General features: G+C 44.7%; 1 long non-coding RNA gene across 1 annotated transcript; it reads left to right on the top strand.

Moving 5' to 3' along the window:
- Positions 1–123: 123 nt before the first annotated feature.
- LOC121813731 lies at positions 124–1007 on the top strand. The gene is made up of 2 exons (XR_006053844.1): positions 124–344; positions 413–1007. It is a non-coding gene; the product is annotated as an uncharacterized LOC121813731 (long non-coding RNA).
- Positions 1008–9064: the final 8057 nt, after the last annotated feature.

Here is a 9064-nt window from a genome sequence, read left to right as displayed (position 1 = left end):
AGAGATATCAAATGTGAAGGCAGACTGAGTCTATGTTTGACGTTTTTATATCTAATCTTCCTCTCAAACTTAAACAGCAGCGAGTCTGCAGCTGAGGGAACAAACTCAAACTGTCCAAACAGGTTTGTTAATTTGGTGATTTATTAAATGTGTAACTGTTATTCTGATCTGCTGCTGAGTCTCTTACGCTGATGAAAATGCAGAAAACACAGATCACACCTGTTCAACCAATCACTTTCATTCCACTTTGATCTGGACAAACTGACGGTTCATCTCTGTTACAGTGTTGCTATATGTTTGTGTTCTTTATGCTGTAGATTTTCACGTCTCTGGAATAGTTGGCAGTAATAAGGATGATTTTCTGTAAAATCATACTGATATGAGCCGTGACATATTCGTAGATGACCGTTAGATTAGTCAGCTGGGAAACTCTGTGTTAACTCATGGAGCTGAGGATATCGTGGATATGCTGACCTCGCTCCGTGGTGTACAGGGCCGTTTACCCTCATGATTAATATTCACAATAAAAATATTAGCCGAACATCATGAAGTCTGTATGTGTTTCATAGTGTCGAACAACCTTTGTACAGTTAAAGCCAGCAGTTACTACATGACAGAAACACCAACGTTATCTCTTTTATGCGTTTATACACAGGTCACGCTGATTACTGAACAAAAACCCAAAGATCAGATGTTAAACAGATTTATTTGCTCTCTCTCCTCCTTAAACATGTTTTTAATGTTAGTTATAATTCAGAATTATACTGAAACACGTAGGACACATAAGAACATCAGGAAATAAAACACCGATAAATATAACCTCAGTAAAAGAAGTCAGCGGGGGTTACTACAGCTGTGTACCGGGGCCTGCGCTTTGTCGGTGGGATTGCTTGCGAGGCGAGCGGGTCTATCCCACGCTTTGCCGTGAGACTGGGCAGACATCTCCGAAATCATCGAAGCACTTTTGCAAAGAGGCTGTATCTTGACAAACCGACCAGACACATGAAGATTAAACCACTACATTCTCGGCTAAAAAAATATTAAAACGGTATTTGGTGACACACAAACAGGGTTTTTCAAAGTTCAGTTCTGTTAGCTTCCACATGCCGGTTGTTGTGTGCTAGAAACAATGGCCACCAGGCCAAAGCAATGGTTTTGACTCGATCAGCGTTAACCCCGCCCCCTGAGTTTGATGGGTGAGGCTGACAGATAAAATTATTTCATGATGAGAGCCAGGCGCAACTGTGCCAAAATGAATTAATTAAATGTGTCCAAAATATTTATTTAATTCATTATTTCCCATTTTAATTAATTATTTAATGGTGTATTTAAATAATTCATTATGGCATTCCTGGCGTTCCAGAGCCTACAGCCACATTAACTTGTGACAAGCATCTGCACCACGTTTTATTCCTGTTTCATGGACAATACATTTGTAACTTTCAGTGTTTTCTGTTCTTGTGTCTTGCACATAAACCTTAAACCAAATGAAATGGTATTGTGTACTTACTGTCAGCCTACCTACATCAGTAAGAAATGCCGAATTAGGTGATTTCTAGAACTTTGTGTATATAGTTTGAAATTTGTTTATGATGATTTGAATTTGTTTTCCAAAACAAAGAAATATGTCTTAAACAAATATTACACATTAATATTTGACTAGTGTTGTAACATCACATCGTGTTAGCATATTCTGCCTGTGTCTTTTCTCTGGAGACGTTACTCAGCTACTCAGGTTAAACATGATATATAAGTCACTTAGATAACTTAAAATGTTATTGTTTGGCTTTTTTTAGTATTTTATTTGTTCCTGAGTAAATCGGTTTGGCTGAGATTAAAGTTATAGTTTTTACACAGCTGAATAAACGTCAAGCAGACAGCTGATTATCAGAAGTGTGAGATGCTCGAGAATATACTCCGGTGTCCTGTTATATTTTAGATAGCAAGGAGTTTATTAAACTTCACCGAAACAATCTGCAAATTTCATTAAAATTTAATAAACTATCATCTTGTCTTTATTTTTAGTTAGCACCTTAAACACTTAAAGCTGTAAGCTAATGATAGTTATATAAGAGCAGATGCTGCTGGTGCAATAAGCTGTTTTACGTCCAATGGATGATGATCTGATTAGTCGACTATCAAAATAATCGTTTGTGGCAGCCCTACAGCAGAATGTTCAGTTGCATTCATGGTTCACTTGATCCCTGATGAGTGACTGTGGCAAGATACAATTTCTCTACTCGACGTGGTGATAGAGGCAGGTGCAGATGTGTTCATCTGGCTGCAGGCTATGGCACTTGGCCACAGGTACGTGGAGTGCACTCCATCTGAGACTGCTCCAGCTACTGTATGATCCAGCTACAAAATAAGGACCGTATGCAATTTTTGGAAATTAAATCACGAATACTGTTAACTTAGAAAGTTTACGTTTTAAAGCCAACTCGGGTCAAAAGTCAGAAACACACCAGCTGGCACACCTGAGTCACTCGCGCTACGGAGCAGTGTTTCGAAACATCTGAAGCTGCACAGCGTCTGTGTGCAGCTTCCATCCCCAGCTCTGAGGGGTTAGCCTGCTCCGTGGACTGTCACTTTTCCCCGCAGCGCCTCTTTGCTCCCTCACGGAGACCGTCAGTGTCTCACTGACTCACTAAACAGCCTCTCATCCAGTAACAAAAGCCTCTGACGGCGGACAGTCGGACAAAGACACGTTTTCTTGTCGGACTTTTTGACCACCGTTGTCTTAGCTGGGCAATAGCTTAGCACCGCGGTTCCGGTAGATAAAACCGAGCAAACCTTCGCCCTGCAGCTTCGGTTCAGGGTCCAGAACCACATCCGGGACTTCACGGTAGCGGTCCATGTCTGCTCCGCTCACAGAACCGCAGAACACCCAGCGGCTGTTTATCTGTTGTTTGAGAGACGTGGTTTGCTCTGCTGCAGCATCGATAAAACGGGCTAATGTTAGAAAACTACTTCCGGGCGCGATTTTCACAGTAAAATAATCTTTCAAGTTTTTTTTTGTTTTTTCACTTTAGGTTCAAGTAAATGAGAGGATGTAAACGAAAGGAGTTTACATCCTGTCATTTACCACATTTCATTCTTTGTTTTTTTATTATAAGTAATAGTAGTAGTGGGAGTAGTAGTATAATTATTAACAAGTAACTGCCACATATAAATATATGTGGCAGCTGATACTCGGCTGCATTAACTATGGTGAAAGATTTCCTTTAGCGTCAGAGTCGATCTGAGGAACAGATTAGTGAGCACCTGAAGGCTGACAAGCGAAGAACGTCTCAGCTGTTTGGTTTGCAAGTGCAGCATTTAGTGAGACTGAGTCTTTAAAATTTGAGCAGTAACACAGGAGTGAGCACGAGCTCTGTGGTTTCTGTAAGTGAACGTGTACTTTGGTGTGACCAGTTTGTTACTGTGCTTGTTGGACCTTCTCGTTCAAACACCAGGTTGATGCTGCCAGCGTCTGCTCCTCCTTCCTGCTACATGTGATAGAAAAGACTGTATATAAAGGACAGAGGCACCGTGAGGTCGCCCACGTTTATGGACGGCAGCTTCTGCACTTTGGCTGTTGCCGTCTTTTTCTTGCTGATTGTGTTTTTCAGCAGCCTGGCTCTGATATAGGGTTAAATTTGTGTTCTTTCTTCTGACTGCTCTTTTCTGCTCTGTGGGTCACACCAGGTCATATTTTACAATGTTATCAGAAACATTTCTACCAACCTGTGATCCTTACAGTTTCCATTCTGGTCTAACAGCACGAACACAAACAAGCCTCGTCTTATATTACTTAAAGGACCATCTGGTATTGCTGCAGAATTTAGTTCAATCGTGGTCTTTCTGTTCTTGACTCTTCTTGTCCCTCTCATCCTGTTGTTCTGTTTCTTGGTGCTCGCTCACTGTGTATTTATGACTTAAGCAGAAGGACTGAACCTCCAGCTTGTTTTTTACAGGTTTCTCCTGTTGTTGCTTTGTTGGGGTGTTGGAGTGCCTTTGGCTTTGTCTCATGTGAGGATTACATATGTTACATTTAAGAAGCGTTAAATGGAAAATGTCAAAATGAATAACAAAGGCATTTTAAACCATTTTAATCACATTGGTCAATAATGAATCATACTGTGCAGCACCTCAACGTGACGCGTTATACTGCAAACAGACAACGAAGACAAAAAAACACTGAAACTAAACCGACATTAAACATGAAAACATGTCACTACAAACGATGTTCATGTAACACTAAAGTATGACAAAAACAAACTGGAATGTGTGGCTCACTGTGGGTGCATTATCCATGATGCAATGACTCAAACATTCATTGCAACCACTTTAGTAAAGTTGAAATCTAAAATAAATCATCCGTGCATTTTCTTCCGCTTATCTGAAGTCGGGTTATGGAGCCGACAGCAGGGGCGACCCGACCCCCCTCTCACCGCCTCCTCAAACTTATCTAGAGAAACATCGAACCTTTCCCAGGACAGCCGACAGACGTAATCTCTCCAGAGTGTCCTGGGTCTACGCCGGAGCAAATCAGCTCCTGTTTTTCCGACTACTACTGGAACACAGTCGATGCGGAAGTGCGGAGCAGCTCCGAGGTAAAAGGAATGCAGCACTAAAGTCAGGTTTAGTGGATGAGTGGTGGTTGTGAGAAACTGAAGGAAAGCTGGACATGTTGTTGTGCAGTCTTGACTATGCACTCAGAACCAGAGGCAGTACATCATCCCACAGACAGTATCTGCTGTGGGTTGACCTTCTGAGTGGCTCTGATTGGATGCCCCAACATGCACAGAAGCTTGAGACTGTGACTCTTCATCTTACACTTGGCGCCCTGAGAGGTCAGCGCAAACATCTGCAAACTTTTTCTTCCCTACAAAAATCAAATTAACCACCTGTATTCATAAACATGTTTTTTGGTTGTTTTTTTTTTGCCTGTCCCGTTTGGATCAGAATTGTTGTCTTAAGGCCAAGAAAGATGCCAAGTGGATTTATTTTACCAAGTGGATCATCATGGCCTTGCCATATTGGTCCATTTGATTGACCTTTATTATAATTATGAATTTATTTTATTTTCAGTTGCTACAAACGGGACAGACATGACTGGGGGATAGGACAGGGAGAAAGAATGAAAGAAAGAGAGGGAGAAAAACAAAGGGGAGAAGAGACGGTGAGAAGGGGGGGGAAGAAAGAAAAAAACAAACAAAACACCTGGATCACCTGTATGGAGATAAAAAACCAGAAGAGAAAACAAACAACAAAGAGCAACATAATAAAGACAACACCATCACAATAAACTAGCTAACAATAGATAACAGTAGATACTTTAATTTCACCTGTTGAGAATGAAAAAAGAAAACAAGCAGAAGAAAACGAGAGTAATAGAATAAACAACATCACAATGATATATGGGAATATGACAGTAAATACTAAATATTAAACATTATTGTGCAGCACATAAGATCAACAGAACACAGTGTGCTTTGAGGTAGGAGCCAAAAAGGGTGTAGTTTGTGGGTGTGATCACCCGTGTGTACACCTGTGAGCATGGACGCGCTTGTTTTTAAAAGGTTCCTTCATGTAATGATCTGCTAGAGGGTGTGGGGGGGCCACAGCCCCGTCCTCCAGGGCATGAAGCAGGTATGGAGGAGATCAAAACTCCAGACATCCAGAGGCCCCCAGAACACAAGAGACCAAGGAAGACCAACAGAGGGGCAGCCGCGCCACTGTCCCAGAAAGAGCTGAGGAGAGTCCCAGATGAGGGCTCACTCAGCAGCCGCGGAGCAGAAGCCAGGGGGAGTTGCAGTGACGCGCCCGTGAGCTCCGCCGGCAGCCAGCCGTGCCTGAGTGACCGAGCCCCAGGCCGAGAGGCCGGGGGCACCCCACCTCCGAAGTGGCCCGAGCGAGCCCCAGGCTCCAGGCCCCGATAAGCGGCCGCCAAGGAGTGAGCCGGTGTGTACCTGGACGCCCATCCCCGGACACAAAGAACCACCAACGCACCGATGTCTGAGGGAGTCCGCCACTGGCAGGGGAAGTGGTGGTGGGGGGAGATAGGCCTCCAAACCTTGGAGGGCCTGAGATGTCCCCAGAGAGGTGGCGTCTGACACCCAACCTGACATATAGACACAGACATACAGGCACACACAGACACAAACATCCATTCCCACCCTCATGCTCTCAAATGCACTTACTCCACACTCAACCAACGTGGAGACAGACATAAAGAGACGCTGTACACACGATCACACTCCCCAAGCGTACTCTAAACCGGGTCTAGGTACCCTTGCCCCTGGAGGGGGGAACTGCACCCAGACCCAGGTGGTGTTTCCCTTTTCCCTGCGGTGGGGGGAGGCAGACCGCCCCGACTCCGCAGCAGCAGGGAGGCCCCACACTCCAGACCGCAGTCGGACGGCCAACTCCTCCTCCTAGCCCCCCCGCTCCAGCAGGTCGCAGAGAATGGGGGTGAGAGAAGACTCCAAACCTCCCTCCACCCGCTCATTGTAGTGTTGATGCATGTGTGTTCTAAGGTGCATTTAAAACCCAGGAGGGCATGGAGCTACCTGCCAGAGAGCAGCAGGTAAGCGCATGGTCCCTCCTGCTAGCCCTCAATGTCTACGTGTATTTAAAATTGAGAGGTGGGCAACGATGCCAGGGGTGGGGTGTATACCCTGATGGTACTTTGGACTCCATGTATCGTGCCCACTCCCAAGATCCTATATGTATGTGTAATGAGAGTGTGAGTAATGTGAATGTCTAAGTTGTGGGATAAAATTGAGGCAGAGGCAGCCAGAAGGGGACGGGGGGGGGGGGGGGGGGGGGGGGGGGGGGGGGGGGGGGGGGGGGGGGGGGGGGGTCCCCCTCCTCTGCACCCTGGTGACATACCCCTACTCCAAGGCCCTGCATGTGTGGGTGGTTGTGGTGGAGCGGGAAGAGGGAGGCAGCTGGAGATGGGGAGGGAAAGGATAACACCAAATCACCTGCCTGCAGCTGATCAAAGAGGTCCATATATTTTTCTAAGACCTCTAAAATACTGTCTATAAGCTTCAGGTACGAGTTCATAAGCTGTCAGGGGGGCACTATTTAGCTGTCCTCAGCAGAAAGGACAGAACAAGCTTCCCGGCTCTTACCTGCCAACTTACAGAGCATCATTACAGCCTACACATCCTGAGACCAGTGTAATGCAGTTGCTATCAGGTCGTAAAGTGATGACGTGATGAATCCTGCATCCGGGTCCAAACTACTCTGTGTTTATTAAGGCTTTTGTGTTTTAACATGTTTTAATGCTTTGTATCTTGTTATATTTAACCCCTTAGCAGTCCTATTAGTCCCCTAAACCATCCAATGTCCCGTGGGCGGTACGTCCGACTGCTAACAGTTTAATCTACAAGCCTGTAAAAACCATCAGTGATCACTGTCGTCTTCTCTAGGCTTTTATTACCGCTAATCATTTTAAAGCTCAGTTTTTAAACCTTTCGATGTAACTACAGCCCAGCCCAGGCAGCAGTATATTAATGACTAACCTCGTATTGTGGATGGATTATCTCAGTTGAAGTTTGAAGTTTGGTCCGTTTACAGCATCCTGCCATGCGATTACACGTTAACTTTGATCGAGTGGAAAAAAGTTAGCGTTCATCCTCCAGCTTCACTGTTTATGTTATGCTAACATAGCTGTGTCGCTAGCGATCACGCAGCACATCATTATATACCAGCTAGCCCAACTTCAGTAACCCTACAAACGTCACTGCTGTTTAGTTTTCTGTCTTCATTTATGTTGGAAGTGATAGCAGAGCTGTACGTTTGAATTTTTCAGAAATCTCTCAGTCAGAACATGCTATATCATGTTTAGGTGGAAGCTAGCGAGCTAACTTCCTGCTAACTTCTAACTCTGTTAAATGTAATTCTGTTTTCATGGATGCCTGGATGTTAAACTTAATTGTTACACCTGGTAAAGCAGCAACGCTGATCATTTTATTAAAGATGAAAGAATTTAGACAGTTTTTAACTCTCAGTGATGCTGCAGTGTTTCGTTTGACTTTGGGACCTGAAGCGGAGCTTGGGCCCAGGCACGGCTAATGACGTCAGACTTAAAGACCGGATTCATTAAAATGTAGTGGGAAAAAAACAACAAGACTTTATTCACAAGGCAAGAGACACCTGTGCACCAGGAGGTGTAGCAACAGTGCTTAAGAGCTCCAGCTGTATCAGCCTCTACTTTCTTTAGTTCCACCTCCTTCCTGAATTGGAGCTCCATCTCTCATACCTCTTTCTCCAACTCTAGGTGTGCCAGACATACTCTCAGCTTTATGTAATCAAAGCACCACCCAACCCAGTATCAGGGTGTAACAGACATGCCTGTCCACTGTTCATCCTTTGCTTCTCCAAAGGGTGAAATGGTCAGACTTTGCAGCAAACTGCAGTCCCAGGAGAGGGAGATATTTAATTTCAAGCCAAAATAAAAAAAGAATCACAGGAAAGTATTCAAACTCTAACACATTTACATGTAAATATGTATTAGCCACCAAGTTTAATGGTTTCTGGCATAGAAGGACCCTGGTATGCACTTCGTACCCTTCTTGTCAGTAGCAACTTCTTGGCTTTAAGTATATCATCTCCCCCTGCTGGTACTGCAACTTCTGCATGTGTGCCCATTTCAGGCTTTGGAGAGGCAAAGCTGACTGACATGTCTATTACACACGTAGACACTGGGTTATTATATTGGGTTGCACCACTGTACACACCAGCGAACACAAACGTAGGCTAGCAACAACTACACAGCTTAATTCTAAAGTTAAACACAATCTACTACAGAAGTCTGCTCTTACTTACTACTCATGTCCTGGTAATCCAAAGCACTCAACCATCATTACTTGTGTTTTGGCAGGTTGCTTATGCCACAATCTTTGAATTCAACCCAAGGTCAGCTCCAGCGAGGCTCAACAAACTGTAAAACATCCAAGCACTACGAGAGGCCGGGGGCACCCCACCCCCCAAAGGGGCCAGAGCGAGCCCCAGGCTCCAGGCCCCGACAAGCAGCCACCAAGGAGTGAGCCGGTGTGTACCTGGACGCCCA

This window comes from Haplochromis burtoni, unplaced genomic scaffold, assembly GCF_018398535.1.
Source record: "Haplochromis burtoni strain Fernald_Lab_line unplaced genomic scaffold, NCSU_Asbu1 Contig_2363, whole genome shotgun sequence".
NCBI classification, from domain to species: Eukaryota; Metazoa; Chordata; class Actinopteri; order Cichliformes; family Cichlidae; genus Haplochromis; species Haplochromis burtoni.
Note: the sequence above shows the minus strand (reverse complement) of the source record. Positions and strands in the feature narration are given on the sequence as shown.